General features: G+C 38.4%; 1 protein-coding gene across 12 annotated transcripts in view; it reads right to left on the reverse strand.

The window, feature by feature from the left end:
• Positions 1–19,413, reverse strand: part of DLGAP2 (DLG associated protein 2) — a 480,050-nt gene that overhangs the window by 342,268 nt on the left and 118,369 nt on the right. For 5 of the 12 annotated variants that reach the window (XM_087775276.1, XM_087775278.1, XM_087775274.1 and 2 more), the window contains exon 1: positions 16,911–17,021. The exons of the other annotated variants lie outside the window; for them this stretch is intronic. The gene's annotated coding sequence lies outside the window, so the exon portion shown is untranslated. Of the gene's footprint in view, positions 1–16,910; positions 17,022–19,413 lie in introns of those variants that run through there. 12 annotated transcript variants of the gene reach the window in all.

A 19,413-nucleotide genomic window follows, 5' to 3' on the forward strand; every position in this document is an offset into this window, starting at 1 on the left:
AATAGAATTAGAAATGAAGATTTTTCTTGATTATTGTACACAATAATTCCCCAGGATATCAATTACATAAAGCAGGTGCCTCTGTCTCCTGTTTCCCAGATAAATGCCTGTAATCTCATTTCACAAATGATCCTATTTAGACAGGAGCCACCTATTGTGATGATATCATTTGCTCTAGTATCCATAAATGGGCAACTTCCTACCAAACGTCATGACCACTGACGACACAAATCTTTATAATATTGAGTGGGCAGGGTGGTTGATGGGGTCCCATCAATCTACAGCAGCTTCTGCTGATGTGATATCATGAATCCTGCATAATCATCTAAAAGGCTGAACATGAAGAGAAGCTTTAAACCTGTCTGGTGGAGCTCATTAAAAAAAAAAACATCTAAAACTGGAAAGAAAAAAAATCCTACAGAGGTAGTAAAGGCAAATAAAACATAACCACATAGCAGTGGCACCTTTTCAAATGCCTTCTGCACTCACAAGGACACTGGCAGATATGAACAAAATCACTCTCAGTTAAGAAGTGTAGCTGTCAGCTTCTTTTTAACAAATAATAAAGACTGTATATCCTCTTTCCTTGCACATATAAAATATACATTGACAGCAAAAAGGACCAGTGCTTCAATGATGCACAAATTAGCCCACTCTTAGCGAATATTTTTAGAATTAGCAACTGCTTGTCACAGTAGCTTGGAATATGAACTCTGTAACAAAATATCCTTAGACTGTTTGAAATCCAGTCTGCTAGACTGGTTTGCTCCATGCTCTAGCTGCACGGATTTCATTTCTCAGATCAGTGTTTTCTTAAGAAAAATCATTCCATTAAATATACATATTTGGGAAATGTTATGATACTCACAGTTAGCTGAAATTAGTTTCCATCTGCCTGCTTTAACACATAGAGATTTGAGGAGAGTTAAAGGTGATACAGGGTTCACTTGCTTCCCCACCCTTTCCCCAAGAGACTTGGTTGTGCCTAGTGGCTACAGCAAATTGCTTAAGAACTTTGTATTTAATATTTTTCCTGGCAGAAGTTGGTAAGAACTTCAAAAGAAGGTCCCCAGTTTCAAAAAATGACCTGAGGGCATTTTTGAACAGAATCTCCACAAATCTTGGTTTACATAGTCCTGCTTTGGACAGACTGAGCTGCATCTAAACAACTTCTTAATACGCAGGCAGAAAGGCACAACAACAGGATCCACCCATATTAGTGTTTGGACAATGCTCACCAGAACGCCAGACAAGCTGGGGTTTCGGGGTAGAAAACTTTAAAGCTTAAAAGCACAAAAACTGAGAGACTTTATATACATTTCCACTGATGTAGTTCCATCACAACAATTTCTCAAAAGCGATGTAGTTGTGTAGTTGTGATACAGTTCCATCACAACAATTTCTCAAAATCCAGCCCCTCCATTGCAGACGGCCCTTGTTATACCTTGCATTTACTTTATAGTATCTTTGGGGCAGGGACCACCCTTTACTAAATTTCTGTATTACACATAGGAAGGGTCCCAAAGGCAAGCAGTCCAAATGTTAATCATAAAAGCAACTCTTTCAGAGTTGACTACTACCACAGTGACTCACATCAGGTTTAGATGGGGTGAAAGCAAAATCTGAGTGCAGCACCCATGGCTCCAAGATGCAGCTATGCTGTCAAAACAGAAAAGTCAATGGGTTTTCTAAAAGCACCCTAAAGAGAACTCCTTCTTCAGAGACCGAAAACAATGGAGAAATCCATTTCAGAGCACTGAATAGCCATTTAGACATGAGCAGGTGCTTTCCTTCTCCCTCCCTCCCTCCTGTGCTCATCTTCAAGATAACACTAGCTGATCTCCCTAGATATGCTGCCTAGGCAAAGACATAAGCACAGCTTTGACTCTGGGGAGCATAACCCCTTCATTTCAGTACTGGGTGGAAGTAGAAAAGCATATACTCTGTGTGTCCAGATGGCATAAATATTTTCCACGTGTTTCCATGACAAAAGATAAAGATAACACAAGAAACAGTTAGGAAGTGGAAGCATGTGTGAGTGTAACTGAGATTGATGGTCCAGAAGTTTCTCTCTTGGCTAGATAAAAGATGATGGAATGGGAATGAGGAAACCAAAAGGCAGCAAATAGCTAAAAAGAATATTCATCACTGCTCCATCAAATTCAGTCCTGCCTCGGGAAACGCCAAATGTCAGATTTTCTTAGTAATGTACAAAGACTTTTAAAGCTGTTCCAGGACATAGTAGGAAAGTGTACGTTTTCTTAAAACAGTATCTTTTTCAGCATCTGAGCCAAAGGATGTCACCACTCTTCCTTAACCTAGTTTTGAGCTACCAAGCACACAGTGATGAGCTTAGAGCACAGCTTTCCCATGCAGAGGAGGATGTTAAACATGGTCCAGTGGAAGATGCCCTGATGGTTCTGATCTTTGCTTAAAGGTCTCTAGGCCTTGTAAGAGATAGTGCTAAAGAGAATGGACCATCATTCCCAAACGGTTCCCATTTGTGTAGAGCTATACTGTGAGAAAATACCCCAAACATATTACTGTCTCAGTAATGGCCTGAAGGCCTATACTGAAAGGACAAGCCACTCCAGTGAAAGGAAAGCTGTTGGATTCAGTCCAGGGGAGACTGTCATAAGCCACAACATCTAATGTTAAGCAAGCAAACAGTGGACATCTGACAAAACTGCAGACCACACAACAGAATATTCTACCCCTCTTAATGTCTTTGCTTTACATTTGGGATCATAAAAAAACCCTGGTACCCTAGCAAATAAGTCTAAATGTCCTTAGACCACCTTTGAAATTCCTACCAGTTTTCCTTTTATTGGGCTTATTCTTTCTAGCATACTTGGAAATTAAATCTTCTCAGGCATTAGGGCCAGTCTATAAATCTGCACATTCCTGGGCAGAGAATAAGCAGACTGGATCTTCTTTAAAATGTCTAGACTCTCCACTAATTAGAATTGAAACCTTAGTCATAAAACACCAGTGGATTCTTGAGACTCCATTCTGAAAGGCAGGAGACAGAAAGATGCTACCTTCTAAAACACTTAGTGATATTTTAGTAGATAGTCTCTTTAAAGTAGAGATGGAAGGAACTGCTTAGTTAAATGGGCTTGTCTGCTGATTTGATTAGCAAGAAACCTTGCTATCTCCAGTAAGTGTCACTGTAACTCACATTAATTAGTGAGGAAACACAAAACCAACAAAAAATTACACTAAAAAAATTGCAATGCCTTCTTTTTAAACTGCAAACAACCAACAATCAGAACAAATAAAAATGAATTCTTACATGTCATCCTTTTCCAGAAACAGAGTAGGAAAACAGTTACTGCACATTGTGTGATTCTTCCTTTAATTGTGTTACTTAGGTCACCCCTTGCGTGTGTCAATTAACAAGGACCACACACACTAAAACAACGAAAAGCCATATAAGAATTTGCACCTCCACTCGTTTCTACAGCAAACAAACAGGAAAATTAAGCAAGGGTTTTGGACAAGGAAATTTTAGTCTGCTATCCTTTCTAACGTTTGCAGCCAAGATCAGAAATGCTAAGGGTGAAAAAGTGCATCCTCCTTCTTTTAGCCATGTCTACGTGTGTCTAAAATCTCTTGAGGAGCTGAACCTAAGTGACAGGACACATTGGACAAACATTATTACAAGATGCATCACATTGCTGTACTTAAGCAAAGATTCTTCCTTAAATCCCTCTGAGATTCATCACTATTGCTTTTTAACAAGACCACGGAAAACTCCAAAGGGGGATTTCAGCCTCATAAGGCCAAATGTAATTTGTCATAATATAATAATGATGATGAAGAATAATCTGCAGGTTTTAATTACTTGTCAAAATCCTATTACCCAACAAAAAGCTAGAAATACCTATTGCCAATATCATACCTAAATAAATTCTTAAGAATAATCATCACAATAAATTATTACTTAATGGCTAAAACAATCAGGAAAAAGCCCTGTTCATAAGCTCATTTCTATACCACCAGCTGCAATGCTGGTATCCCAAACAAACTACGCATGTTCATTTTAATTTCACACTCCATTAGGGACACAGGTGTAAAAAAAATCTACCAAATAAAAAGTGACATCTTCTGATGGGAAAACACATAATTTTCATTTCCACATCAATATTAAAATAATTGAGAGCAGAAATGTTTAAAATTTTTAAGGGGGGCTTTGCTTAGTGTTTTCAAAGCCTGGTTAGCCCAATTGTTGATTGATAAGGGATGACCATGGCTTGCATCTAGTGACTCTCCTAAATAAATCACCGTTGTCTGGGAGATTGGAAGAAATGGATAAAACGTTCTGTCTGATGTCATTCTGCCTTTGTGCATTTTACTACATCATTCTCTTTTCAGCGGAACTGCTTTGAAAGGGAGCTGTGTCAGAACATTTATGGCCCAAAAGTTTGTGCAAAATACTGTTAAATATAAGCAGGAACTAAATACTCTCTTCTACAATAGACCTCGGTACTGTAGGATGCCTGGTAGAAAGAGCCAAAGGTCAGATGGTTGGCAGGCTTCATCCTCGTAGCCTACAAATCTAATTCTTAGAGCATTTCAGATCAGTATTCCCTATAAATTATAGTTATTGTGACAAAACATTCTCATTGGCAGACAGGTGATTTATGGAACTAGCTTTCTCCATTGAAGATCAAAGCTATAAAATGGGCCTAACATTGACCAGCAAAGCTATGGTACAGTCATAAACCGGTGACACAAAAAAAGAGGGTTCTTGCAGGTTAGGATGTCAGAAATTCTTTATATTCTGATATTACAAAGGTCGAAGATGCAGGACAGCTTTGTGAACAAGCATCCCTCACTCATTTGGAGGGAAGACTGAAAAAACTTCTGGCTGCCCTTCAGTGCAAGTGTTGAAGAATGGCAACAACAAAGAAAAAGACAACCCTGAAAGACCATATACCAATAATAACACAAAAAAATGTATCATTAATGCCTTCTTTTAAAGACAATGAGATTGCTTCAAAAAGTTCACTTTTTTCTTCTTATCAGCATTTCCAGATGGCTCAATTTAGAGGCTCTTAATAGCCTACCCTTTCTTTCTTCCTTTTCAGAGCTTCCAGCCTTTTCTTTGCAGTAGCATTTTCAGAATGTACCCAAGAACTTGGTATCTCAAAATGATTATTGGAAAAAATAAACAGTAAACACCTCTCTCCCTGTGGAGATGTGTAAGCTTACAGCACCTAAGTGTCTCAACTTTGCAATGTTAAATTTTAACGAACTTTATAACACGGGCATTATTTTTACCAAACCTACAAATATTTTTCTCAGGTAATACAGCCTCAGAAACCACTGGTCTGAGAATGTCAGTGTAGACTTTCTGAGCCTTTCTTGTTTTGAGTAAAAATAGTTACCAGTGACTTGTGATAAATGATAGGCTTTTATCTTTCTGTCTTTTTGTTTTTCTCATCTATATCCGATGACAAGCACAGTTCTTTCACTTGCAAACCTGTGTTCCTTGCCTTGACTTCCCCTTCCCCTTCTCCTTCCCAATTTTCTAAGTTCAAATAGACAAAAAAGTGATGTGAGACAATCTTTTCCTATCTGGTTTTGGGTTTTACACATTCCTGGTGTCTTTGAAAGATGACCAGTAGACTTTATGACAAACTGAAGACGTTATTCTAAGAAATCATTCCAGAAACTATGGAATAAAATATAATGAAGAGGAAGGACTTGAACATGACCAAAGGATGATCAGGTTCTGGCTAAATCTCACATCAAGAAATCTGTTCTCCCTTGACAAGCTGAAGGACCTAGTACATCTTCAAGTAGTACATTTGTATTGGCTCTTTGTAAATGTGATCAGTAGCAGCATTTCAGAGAAAAACACTTGGACAGGACTACAGGCTTATGACATGCTCATGTCAGCTCTGTGTAAGGGGGAAAACATTCATTTTCTCTGAAGCTAGAACCTCCATCTTCACATTTGACTTCAGCGACCATGAATGACAATAATGAAATGTGAAGATAGCAATGGCAAAGACTGCAATGCCTTAGTTTGAGGTTTTAGGTCTTAAATGCATGGCGTAAATGCTTGCATGTTTGCACAGATCACTGTAAATAACCACAAATAGTTTACTCTTATGTGTTAGGGAATTCAAACACAGGCAAAATGTCTTTTATACATATGTGAGATCTGCACTGCAAAAAGCTTGCTACTGTTTATGCTTAGCCACAGGTACTAAGATTAATAAGATATTGGTAAGTACTGAAACTACCAGGATCAAGCTTCTGGTTGAGCCTTACCCAGTCATACAGTTTGAAGTAAAAAATACCCCAACTAAATTGTTAAGTCTGAATTCCTGGAAATAATGGTCAATAAGATTTCCTCTATTTACCTCCGTATGGAGTTCACTTATTTTTATGTCTTAAAAAAAGGAAGCGAAAGAATTGGAAAAAGGAATTCTTCACTTATAATACAAGCTGAACTTCTGCTTGAAGAGGAAAGGAGGATCTGAAGTTTTAGCCCAGGGAATATGAAGACTACAACTTTGAGATTTGGCTTTATGTAAGAAACCAAGGAGAAAGCACCACGGAAAAGCAAAAGCAGATAAACAAGATTTTGGGGAAGGTGGAAGAAAGACGTGTGTCAGCAGCTGCAGACGGCTCCAAGGCTTTCTGAGGGGCTGGTGAGCCCAAAGGAGGCACCTCACACATGGCTGTAAGTGGAAGCACTGTCTCCAAGTCACAGCCAGGGGAAGTAGACAGCCCACAGGTTCTCATTAACATTTCTTGGCTATTTGCTAATAATAACAACGTAATCTTGATTGTCCGGTGTGTAAACAAAATTCTGCTTCACGTAATCTATGCTTTGTACCTCCAGTATGCAAATACGACTACGATGGAAGCCCAATATTAAATGTGTGCTGCGCTGCAACTGCTGGAGTACTGGAGTTTGGACCTTTTTAAGTTGAAACATGTCGTGGGGTTTGACATCATGTTCAGATCCTTGTTCTGGCTGACACACAGTGATGCAAGATGACAAACTTTGTTCCGAAGGTGAAACAAAGTCAAATTCTGTAACCTCAAATGTTGCCATGAGACAAAACAGTCGTCTTCTGGCCATATCTCATCATAGGCACTGGCACTAATCCATTTCCAGGCATCACAGCTCATAAACTCAGAACTATTACGGACTCGATAAAGTCAATCAATACATTAGTTAAGTGAGATGGAATGATTTAGCTCTTAGGGAAACAATATAGGGCTCAGTATTTTTTGTTGTTGTTTTTGAGCATCTCAGAGTAACAAATCTCAAGAAAACTGAGTTCAGACAGACACCCGTGCCTTGGCACATTCAGTTGAAATAGAATCGGGAAAACAAAGACTTCTTGTTTTGTTTAAATAAATTGAGAGGTCTTCAAAGCAAGGACTGCTTCTTACTCTCTGTTTTACAAAGCCTTCTTGGAGGGGTTTTCTTCTGAGACTCTACTTCGTACTGAATATGTGCAACAGCTTGACAATATACAGGTTTTGTCCCCTACAAATTAGAAAAGTCAAACTCTAAAGTATCAGCATATCACTAGTGAGTTTTTCAAAGGTGAAAAAACCTATAGTACTTAAATTACTTTTCCGCAGTGCCAAATCTGAGCTAGATATAAAAACATGGCACAGTGGTAATGGGAGGAAATGTGGTACATGGGATGCCACAATATGCATTAAAAATACATTTTGATGCAAATTCTCTTCAAACTTACATGATAACTTAAAGTAATAAACATCTGCATGTATTTACACACGTCAAAATGATCAATAATGTATGTTGACTTATCACAATCTTTACAAGACCTATTTTATCAGCAACTCTGCCTTTTATTTTACAAACTAACTGAATTATATTTAATGCTACCTTTTTTGGAGAAAAAAATATTCACAACATGGGATAGGGAAACTGCATGTTTGTAATGAAAGAAACCCCCAAATACTTTAATGAAATTATATACAATACTCAATATTGCAATATTCAATACTCAAATATACAATGATTTCACATAATAGCAGTTAGATCTTCTGCCTCCTCTACCAACTTACATTTTCATTTCAGAGAACCTTGCTCCCATCCCAAAAGAAAGTTCCCAGGCTGACATGTACTACAACTTTTAATTCATTTTTTTTAGCCTGAATAAATCCAGAGGCTTCTAGCATAAGCTGTGGAAGTTAAAATGTGCAGTGAAAGGACTGTTTAGCATGACTACTAAAAATAGTGAAGTTATTTCTGACATAGCAAACAAAATAGTAGAAATATTCTTTCAGTAGATTATTTCTATGAAGTTTCATGTTTCTTGCAGAAAGACAATGTGTGCAAGACTACTCATTAACAGTGGTAAGGAAGAAGAAGTAAAATCCTCTAGCAATAGTTCAGAAAAGCATATTACAGTACATCTGTCAACTGGCTCTTCTTTAAATGTGGCTGAGGGCCAGAGAATGATATGACAAAAATGCGGGTATCACTGATAGATTATTTAACCCTGCCAGCATGCAAAGCAAAAGCATCAGCAATAACATTAATATTCACAGTGGCAACCTTTGATGCTTTCATAATTTAGATTTGACCTCAGTGAGAAACTTGGCAAAAGACTGTTGTCTTCCTGTGATTCTAGTCTTTTATGAACAGACAATAACCCCCCCTGTATCAACCCTTCATCGCGATTGCCCAATAAGAATGTACAAATGTTTGATAACCAGGATTTTTTGGACTAGAACTGAAGCACACTGGAAAAGCTGATATGTGTAGAAGTCACTATGGTTACTGCCTACACTTGCTTTGCCTCCAATAAAATCTTTCATTTCCATAAGCATTAAAATTCACCAAATGCACCAAAATTATTCAGACAAAAAAAAAATCTCTTTGGTTTATAAGCCTTTTAGCTGTGTTGCTTTTATCTTTTTAAGCTTAGACTCTTAGCTGAGGCATATTATTACACATCTGTGTATAAGGACAATTATTGCAGTAGAAACCTTGTGGTGGAAAAGCTTCGTTAGACCCCAGTTTCAGCAGCGCGTGTGGAACAGCTCTCTGCTCTCGGCCAGTGCAAAGCCGAAACCCAGAAAACGCTGTACAGGATGCCAGACGAGAAGCACTAGCTGGGGATTTAGCAAGTCAAATTCAGATGAATACACTTAGTATTATTGTAAATCTTCCCACTTCTAACAAAATTAAAAGTTGGTCTTCCCTGATTAGATTCCGTCTGCTGTAATAAGAAATAGCTATACGTAAAACTAATTTTATTTGTTTTGTTTTTTGTTATAGTAATCAGCATGATTCTTCCTTTCAGTATTCTTACATAAATGTCAAACTAGCTAGAGCTTATAATATTTCCTGAATTCACTCTCATTTGGTATACCATAAAACTGTTCTTTAAAATTGTGTCCAGTGGCTGTATCCCCAACAGTCACTAAAAACATTTCTTACTTTTATTTTTTTACTGCAGGTAGCTTTCTACTTAAGTTCCTCCCAGCATGCCAGGTGATTTTGCTCCCTGCTATTGCCTGTTATTTTGAAAAGGTGCCTGAACCACCGTCGCCACTCCTCCCACATCTAAGTAACCTATTCTTCCTCTTTTCACCTCAATACCTCCCTACAGCTAATTGCCTTTAGTCACCAGGTGACATATCTGACAGAGGTACCTCAATGCACCCTTTATCAGTTCAGCTATTTACCTTCATTTTCCCTGTATCTGATTTTGCTGATGATCCCTTTAGGTGAAATTTCTTAATATTACTCTTTATACCCTCAATGAGGTCCTTTGAGAAGGTTTCACTGAGAACCTTTTTCCCCTTTTTCAGGAAGGGCAGAGTGCTCACTGGGAACAAGACATGCAGGTAGAATACTTGAAACTTTCAGCAGGAATTACACTTAACTACAGCTATAGTTTGTAAAGAAGCAATGCCATCAGAGGCTTATTCCTCCTGCCGAGGCAGGACGTATAGTCCCCTCAACACCCAAGTGCACATAATCTCTTCTAGCATTACCAGCCCCAAGTACTCAAACACCCCCAAAAGTCACAGACGGAGCTTTCCCAAAATCATAAACATTTTCTTAAAAGATAGATATGCAAATTTCACTTGATATTGACTTTTTAGCTGGTAGGGTATATTCAGATCAGATTTCCAACCTGTAAGAACTAAGAATACTGTCTGTCATACCATTACTTTCTTAACTCACTTGAAAAACAAAGCTTTTCCTGTAATCCCTTGTTTTCAGAATAATAGACTTTGGCCAATGCATTAAATGTCACATGAAACAACAAATCAGCAGTGGTCACTTTTTCATGTGTAACTTCCATTTATGGCAGCTAGGTACATTAAAGAGGGAGGAAAGTACTTCCCAGAAGTTCAAAGGACTCAGCTGCTGGTTTAAAATAGTTTAATCCACTGCCTGAAATCTCCAGTCTTCAAGGACAAACATGTCACAAGGCAACTACTTTATGCCTTCAATGGAAGTCATCAATTTCTATGTAAGTCATAGGAAGCAGTATGAGCAGTATTGGACAATTCTCTGCTCAAAAGTTTTCAATATAAATAAGAATGGGAAATGGTTTTCCTTCTGATGAAGTCTTTCTAAATGCACTTGTGTCCAGGTTTTGGCAAAAATAGAATAGCGGTTTAGTGGGAGCTTATAAAAGCTGGGTAACTGTGGAAGGAGAGTACACCAAAAGGTTGATATTTATTGGTAGAATGCTGCTCTGACTTTTAAGCTGTTTTCTGCTACTCTTGCCTACTTACTTGTTCTCCTGTCTTCTTTCCTGGGAGAAATGCCAAAAAAATAAAGTGACCTCTGTATACTAACTATTAAGTATGTCACATCATGCTACTTAAAATATGTTACAAGCTGGTTGGCACAGAAACACATTTTCTTCTGTTTGGGAACACATATACCCAGTACAATGAAAATTCACAGTTTCTTCTTGGGAACCGAGCAGTCAGCCCTAACTATGGCTTCATATACAGGTTCAGCTGCAGCATTACAAGATGTGGCAGAGTATCTTAATCCACAAACAAGATAATTTATAATGGGACAATATTTAAGACAAATACAGACCTTGTTCAGATTAAATTAATCCAAGTTAGGGATTAAATGACCTGTAAAGCTATGAATTATGTTTTAGAAATCCTTTGAAGTAAAGCTACAAGCACATAGAAGACATGCCCCCACTTTACCTAAAGGCCAGACAAATACAGTGCAGATTCACTATCACAGCAATTGAGTACACAGTGTAAAGAAAACATAGCTATAAAAAAGCCATTATCATATAGAACACAGCTAGTAGATAGATATGAGGAGACAATGAAGATACTGAGGAAACGGCAACTTTTGTGGACCTGGAAGATGCTAAAAGACAAAGCGAGCGGCAAGTGGTGAACAAGAAGATTAAGCAGGTAAAGCCTGCGAGAAAATAGCCAGGGATGGAAGCACGGATAAAAGTCTTTGCTCTGAACAGGGAAATCTGCCCTGCAGCCTGTTCTACAATGCCCACATTTGTAAGACAGGCAGAGGAGAGTTGCCATGCTTGAGCCAGGTGTCTGCTGGCTGCAGTGCTTTGCTGACCAGTCTTCCAGGAGAAAGATTTCATCTTTACTCTTTATGCTTGTAGCAAACTCTGTTGTAACACAAGTGGACAGCTCCATCTAGAGGGCAAATATTCCCTCAGCTGTTAAAATGGCATAATTGCAACTCTAATGTCTTTTATTTATTTATAATCAAAATAGCACTCCAAGCCGCTGTCCCCTTGGCAGGGATTTCCAGTGGGAGGGAGCAGGGAGGCCAACCTCAAGCCTCAGCCACCTCACCTTCTGCAAAGTCTGAGCAGCTGAAAATAAAACCAAGCTTTCCCCGAAACCTACCTCTTCATTTGAATGGTCTCCAACACCAAGCCTGCCAGACCAATTTTGCAGCATCCATAAAATGCCACAGATTGAAGGCTATTCTCATTCTAGTGAAGAGAATGGGTCCCAAAGGAAAAGGGTTCATAGAATCATAGAATCTTAGAATCTTTTAGGTTGGAAAAGACCCTTAAGATCATCAAGTGCAACCGTTAACCTAACACTGCCAAGTCCGCCATTAAACTGTGTCCCTAAGCACAACATCTACCCATCTTTTAAATACATACAGGGATGGGGACCCAACCACTTTCTTGGACAGCCTGTTCCAATGCTTGATGAAAACTCATGAACTCCTTACAACCAGTGTCTCATAAGAAACAGACAGCCAAATCTCCCTAGTAACAAGTGATAGGACGAGAGGAAACGGCCTCAAGCTGCGCCAGGGGAGGTTTAGGTTAGACATTAGGAAAAACTTCTTCACCGAGAGGGTCGTCAAGCATTGGAACAGGCTGCCCAGGGAAGTGGTTGAGTCTCCATCCCTGGAGGTATTTAAAGAACGGATAGATACGGTGCTTGAGGACATGGTTTAGTGAAGACTTGGCAGTGATAGGTTAACAGTTGGACTCGATGATCTTAAGGGTCTTTTCCAACCTTAACGATTCTATGATTCTATGATTCTATGAAATTATTTCCCACTAATATCTTGATAAACACATCTATATTCAGTAGCAAACAGAGCATCAGTGGTTAGTATGAAGTTAAAGAAATGTTTCTAAATTCTGAGATTATCAAAGAGGATGTTTATAATCCTTCCTGCTGCAGAGGCTTTCTCTACTGAACAAAGAACAAGCTATTCTTTTCTATCAATTGATTAAAAAATATCTCCAGCAACATACAAATACTGTTAAGGAGCCTGACAATCCTGAAAGCACCAAATCACACACTTTAAAAATGATATGCAAGGTTTAACTTCATCCTCTCCATTGCTGGGATGTGGGCTCTGTGGCAGGCTGTTCTCACAGAATAGCTCTTCTGCACTGATCAGGAATAAAAAAAAAGCCTTTGAGTAGATGTCTCTGAATTCCCTTTTCTCCCAGTCACAGGCCAAAACATGCATCGCAATGTAATTTTAAAAGCTTAACTCCACGGTAGCTTACTGTATAGGCAACAAGTTATATCAATATTATTCTTCATGTTAACTGTTTTTCAGGCTCTCAGGGTATGTATCACCAAATATGCACTTTTTATAAATCAATATATTTAGATTCAGACAAGCTGTGTATCTGAGCAACAGCACAGCAAGGGAGACTGTTGTCTATGCATTAAATTTTCTCAGATTACTCATTTATTATACAATAGTGTTCTAAATTTTACTCATCACTTTCTTCTGGCGTTTGTTAGTGAGGAAGAAAATTTTGACTCAAGTTTACCTTTTTCATAATGATGCACTCTGCAAGTTAGGTATAAGCAGTTAATGTGAACCAATTTAAGACTAAAACTGCTGAACTGATTACTGTAAGCAAGACATTTTTTGGGGAAAAAAAAAATAAAAAATGAATGCTTCTTTTCCTGTAAAGTTTAATTGCACAACTGGCTACTCATTTCTTAGCCTGTTCTTTTTCTGTGTTTTTCTCATTTAATATCTATTCTTGCAGTGAGAATACAAAGCTAAATAAACAGAAGCAAAGGCAACAAATTTTACAGTTCTAGGTTTGGGGTTTTTTTTAATGGGAATATATTTCATGAAGCATTGTTTTTTTAAGGGACTCATTGCTTAAAACAAAACTAGCAAACTACACAGTCATTTTTTTCCCTACTTCTTCCTACTTTAGGAATTCAGATCCAGTTAGCTGTTATTCAAAACAAAATTAGTTGCAGTGATGAGTCATAGTTTTATGGTAGCAAAGAATACAAGATGCATGTCTATTTATGTAGCACATGTATAATAGCACATTGGAAGTTTTTTAAGGTCTCTTCTAACAGAAATGCAAGAACATGGATGAAGAGCAAGCTCAATGGTGGCAACGAAGGAGCCCAATGGACTCTAACATGTGTTTGCAAATACATACACATATTACTCAATGGCACTGAATTTGTATAAACACCTACGGTAAGAGTTGGGTATCAATCAGATGAAAACACTGGAGCTGACCTCCAAGTGGCTCTACTGATTAGCAATCACTTATGCTCAAAGACATTCCCACCTTGCAAGCTCAGCTTCATCCCTTGGCTTCAGACCCAGAATAGACCAGTCCTCAAGCAAGTCCTGCCTCTTTGCAGTGTCCAGCACTGATTTAAATCAATGTCTCAGAAACCACTGGGCTAGGTGGCCACAGAAGTGGCACCATTAGTGTACCTCTGAAACATACCCCACAGTCCCAGTCTTTACTTGGGTGGTCCAAAACTGAAGAAGATACAGGTGAGAGATGGACAACAGACTTTCATTATTTCAGTAAGTTTTTGGAGGCAGTCTCTTTATGAAAACCTGAATTAACCTAATTGGATAAAAGAGAAGACCAGCTTAGGTCAAGGCACAGTGCTCAGAAAGGTGAATAAAGTATGGAGGACAAGGTAGCATGCTCGGAAAGATGGAGAAGATGGTCTAATATGGTATATATCTAAAGAAGTGCTATAGGGTAGAGATCATTTAACAAATTTAACATAGCCCTCTCTCTGTGTCAGGAACACACATGACACACATAATCCTACCCTTTCTGTGATATTTGGAATGGTTTATCCCGTTCTTGCTCTACCTGAAAATGGTAGAGTGTATGAACAGTGACTTCCGGAGACTGGACTACAGAAGTATCCATGAGTGTAATCCCAAAACTTCAAATGTCGAAATCAGAACAAGACTGAGACTATTTCAGTCATTGTAGATCAATGTTCCTGGTCTAAATTAGTCAGCTGCCTGTTATGCAAGATCATCCTCCCTGCTAGTCATTCTCACAGGGTATTTACAGAACACTACATGGGAATGGTGAGAATCTGAGCGAAGGTACTACCAGGAGGAGGCTACTTAAAAAAGAACATACCACATGCATTTTCAGGCAGACATTTAAGTAGACATTTCTATACAGTATTTGCTTTTTCACATTTCATCATATATGTGCACACACATATGTATATACACACATGCACACACCATGTTTGCATGTCATTGCAGGTAACGTGGGAAGGAAGGAATACATAAATACGTTTAAAAAAATCTTTCTAGGGCATGAAATATTTCTGTTACTTCTGGGTAGCACAGGCTTATTTGGAAATAGCTTTCAAAATGCAGCCTTTGGAGAAAAGTATTTCACAAATCAAACTGATTCTCTCAAAGCTTATTTTGCCATGATAATATTTACTGGAGTCAGAGGAAGAGGAAAGAGAGAAATCAGGGAAATCTGGTTTTATATCATCCCAGTGGATTCAAATCTTTCCTTTTCCAGATGTTTGATTCAATGTCCTGAACAAGTGTAAGCCATCTCGTTACAAAGATCACAACCAAATGCACACAAGATATTTTAGCGCAATGATCTGTTGCTCCTCTACTCTCTATCTTGCATTATCATTTCCTTACCCTAGCTGGCTTGGGGTTGAGGTATAGTTTCATCTGTATGGAATAATTCCTGCCTGCCTAAGTCACGCTAAAAGACTCCTTTTTGGAAAAAAACGTAACAAGTGAAGTGAACATAAGGTGGACTAGCTCGAAAAATCTCTCTGAATAGCGTTTTGCTGCTTGCATCATATGACAGCATTGCTCTGTGTGCAGACTTATCTCAATTACTGTTCTATCAATACACTCATAAAGAAGCCAGGGAAGAGAAGTCAAGTAATGTTCCAATTTATCATCATTATTTTTACTGTATGTTTTCATTTTTATTTCTGAAGAGGCACAGTACATGAATTAAAAGAAGCTTGATTCATTTTATTTACACAGAATACAATCTGATCTGCAGTGATTCAGGGTCCATCTTATCTGCTAAGGCATGGGATAGGGAACTGGGACTGTCAAACCAAGCCAAGAGTTAGGCTACTTTTGTTTGATAAATAGCAGCATTTTTCAATAGCACTTGACCAAAAATTCAGGAGTTTCAGCAAAGCCTAACAAACTCCAAATGAACTATCTGATGATTTGGCACAACTTGAGATAATGCTGAAAGCAAGTACGGCCAAATTAGTATTTGCATTCAGTTAAAATGAAATGGACTATAGTATAAATAGATCAAAATTGGGCCCAGATCCTGCAATTCACTATGCAGGCAGACTGTCAAGTGCAGAATCAGCACTTTGGTGAGCAGAAATCTAATGAGGGAAAGCTCTAAAAAAACCAAAAAAAATTGCTAGAAGAAAAAGTATTGAAATCCTACACATAACTAGAAATATTTGCTAAATACCACAGACATTAATAAACTATTTAAGAGCAACTACTTCCAGCCTGTAAACGATTCTCTTAATGTAGTGAAAAGAATTTCATGCAACAATGTGTCAAGCCGGTTCGGAAAAAGCTCTAAAATAAGCCTGACGACTCTGTTTACCCACAGCAAAGCAAGTGTTTTAATAAGTATTAACCAGTCCAAGAAGCAGTGCACTTCCTGACACAGCGCAAGTGACAGAGATTTTGGAAGAAGACTAAAGATGAGAGAGAAGGAGCGAAAGGTTAAACATGCAAATCCCAGAAAGAAAGGAGTCTTTAAATGCTGGGCTTTTTTGAGAATTGCAGCCTACAATGCAGTTCCTCTGCTTCATGTTTGCTCTGAATTAAAAAAAAAAAAAATGAAGCAGTTTGATATTCTTAAAGAACGAATTTTATAAAGAAATCTATTTACGTTAACACGATAGGTTGCATCATGTTATATAAATAAAACCTTATACTGTGACACAACGTTCTGCTAGGAAAGTCAGAAATGCGATTGAAAGAGATGCTGTGAAAAATCTGCAAACCTGAACACCAAGGAGAAAAATGAAACAAAGAAACAGAACAGGTTTCTAGACATTTTACAGAGAAAAATATGTACAAATAATAAAGGAACAACAACAACAACAACAAAAAGCCTTACCATGATGTTTGCACAACTGTGTGTCTGTAGCCCATGCTATAAATGTGGATACCTTCTATTCCCATCATCTCAGCCCCTCTAGTGGCCAGTACCTGAAGATCTTGCCTTCAGGAGGGACAAGATCTATCAGTATGTATCATTTGCTGCTGCTCCTGTATCTTGTCAGAGATTTTTTTCTTAATTGTGTAATTTTTTCTGGAGATATAACTTGTCACCTTTTATTAGCATTTTTGTCAGTGCTGCTGCTACGTGCATACATTTAATTGCTAAGCAACAAAGAGTAAGCTCTGCACAGCACATTCAGTTACTGCATTCCCTGTGCCATGCATTGTTACTTGTGCACTTACATAATATGAAATACAAAAAATGGAAAAAATATTTATTTCTGTTTCCATAGCATCTAGAAGCCACAACCTGCAATCGGGCTCCATCATGCTAGCCACCAGGCAGAGAGCTAACAACTGAAGATGAGCACAACTGAACTGACGCAAAGTAGAGAAAAGTTAAAAGTAGAGCTGAGTTTCAGCAGCTGCATAGATGAATAGGCTAGATTTAAGGCTCAGAGGTGACTATCCACTTACAGCTAGACAGTAGTGATTTTCAGGCATTAGGGAACTATCCCTGTGGCTAAAATTCCTCAAACACTTGAGGCATTTGTAAGCATGGTGGCCTCAAGGTGCAAAGCAATAACATGGCAAAAGCATACCAGTTTGGAAGAAGAGACATATCAAGAAATAATCTTTCCTTCTCCCTTTAAAGTGTAGAAAAAACAGGGCAGACAGTATTTTCTTACCAAAAATTATACTTCACTGTCTACTTTTCCTATCCAAATATACATTTGCTCCTATAATTGAAGGACGCTGCCTCCGAAATCTGAGCTTGGCATGAACATGGATTATTTGAGTTTGTCATAAAAGACACTGCAAGTCTGTCTTTCACTTATTGAAGAACAGTTATGTTTACCAAAAAGTCCTCTTTACTCCTGAAATGTAAAAGGACAGTGATCCATACTTGCTTTTGGCATGATTACTAGCCATTATACCCATCACAGTCAGCATTGCCTTTCTAAATAGTGCCTTATCTGCAATACTCAGTGGGAAGAGCAGCCTGGAAAATGAAGCCATTATTGTTTAGGTGTACAAACTTGCACAACCACATACAATTATTTTTATTTCTGCAGTTAGATGGGAATTTAGGTATTGGGCCTGACTCTCCCTGTGTCCCTTTGATGTCTCCCAAGTAGCCCAAATGGACGCAAGCTGGCTATAATGAGCCAGTTGGGAACACCTGGCAGAAACCCCCCAAACTTTATTACAGGATACTATATACCAAGAATGATAGCAGGTATACTTTAAGACAGCTATCTGGCCTACCAGTCCCAAGGATCGAGACGAGTGCTAGGAAAACAGGCAGTTGCTATTAAATCATGGCCAGTCATGTACACAGTCCTGCCGAACAGTGCCAATATTTCCTCTGGGTTCCAACATTTTTACATACAAAGAAACTGAACTTCTCTAATAGCTAATGAGTCCTGTCTCATTTGGAGGGACTGAGACAAGGGACGTGGTTGTGTTCTGAGCACACTGTCCTTTATACTCCCATGGGAAGACCAAACAGCATTCTTCTAAATGAACCACAGCAGGAGGCCATGAGGAACATTATCAAATTCCTAAACTAATTAATTAAAACAGTACTTAATCAAACAAAGCGCTTCTGCACTAAGCTACTCAAAATATTAATTACTTAACCCCTAAAATATCTTTGTGAATATATTCTTTTTATTGTTATTTCATAAGAGAGGAGATGGGTACTTGGAGAGACCATAAATTTCCAAGAACTACAGAATCAAATTCCATAGCCTTTTGATCAAAAACAGATGCCAGGCAACCTGGTCCCTGCCTCCTGGGTGACTTTGGATAAATGCTGTAGAGAACTGAGGCAGAGATTTGTGAGATAAATACAGAAGAAAATGACGGACTATTCCAGCTACTAGAAGGACCTCAGTGGTTTTCTTATGATCCAGATTCCTACAGCTCCTTGGACTAAGGGTTTCACAAAAGGTAGCACAGAAAACAAGTCTCACATCACTGGCCTTTAAGAGAGAAACTTTGAAAACCCACTGAATGAGGTAAATTAATGGCATATTACATTATACTTTGTGTGCTGATAACAGTAAGAACTTAATCTTTTTCCTACCATTTAACTTCCTAGCATTCAAAAACTACTAAAGGAATAGGTATGCTGCTACATTTAACACATAGCTCATTTCTGAACTCTCACACTGAACATTAATGGTTTCTCCTGCTTAGCTCAAGACAGCAGGATTACCTTTTTTGATGGGATTTTTCCTAAGCATCGGTCTAAACACCAAACACATCTGGGCCTAGCATAGCCTTCTTGAACTCAGTGACAGAGACAATCTCATAAAACTTTCAGGGTTCAACTCTTAGTAGTGACTCCAGAGTGACTGTGAAGCATTCAGTGCACAACATCATAGTCTCCG

Source organism: Nipponia nippon, unplaced genomic scaffold, assembly GCF_047370975.1.
Source record: "Nipponia nippon isolate SJK-2023a ecotype South Korea unplaced genomic scaffold, ASM4737097v1 scaffold_4, whole genome shotgun sequence".
Taxonomy (NCBI): domain Eukaryota; kingdom Metazoa; phylum Chordata; class Aves; order Pelecaniformes; family Threskiornithidae; genus Nipponia; species Nipponia nippon.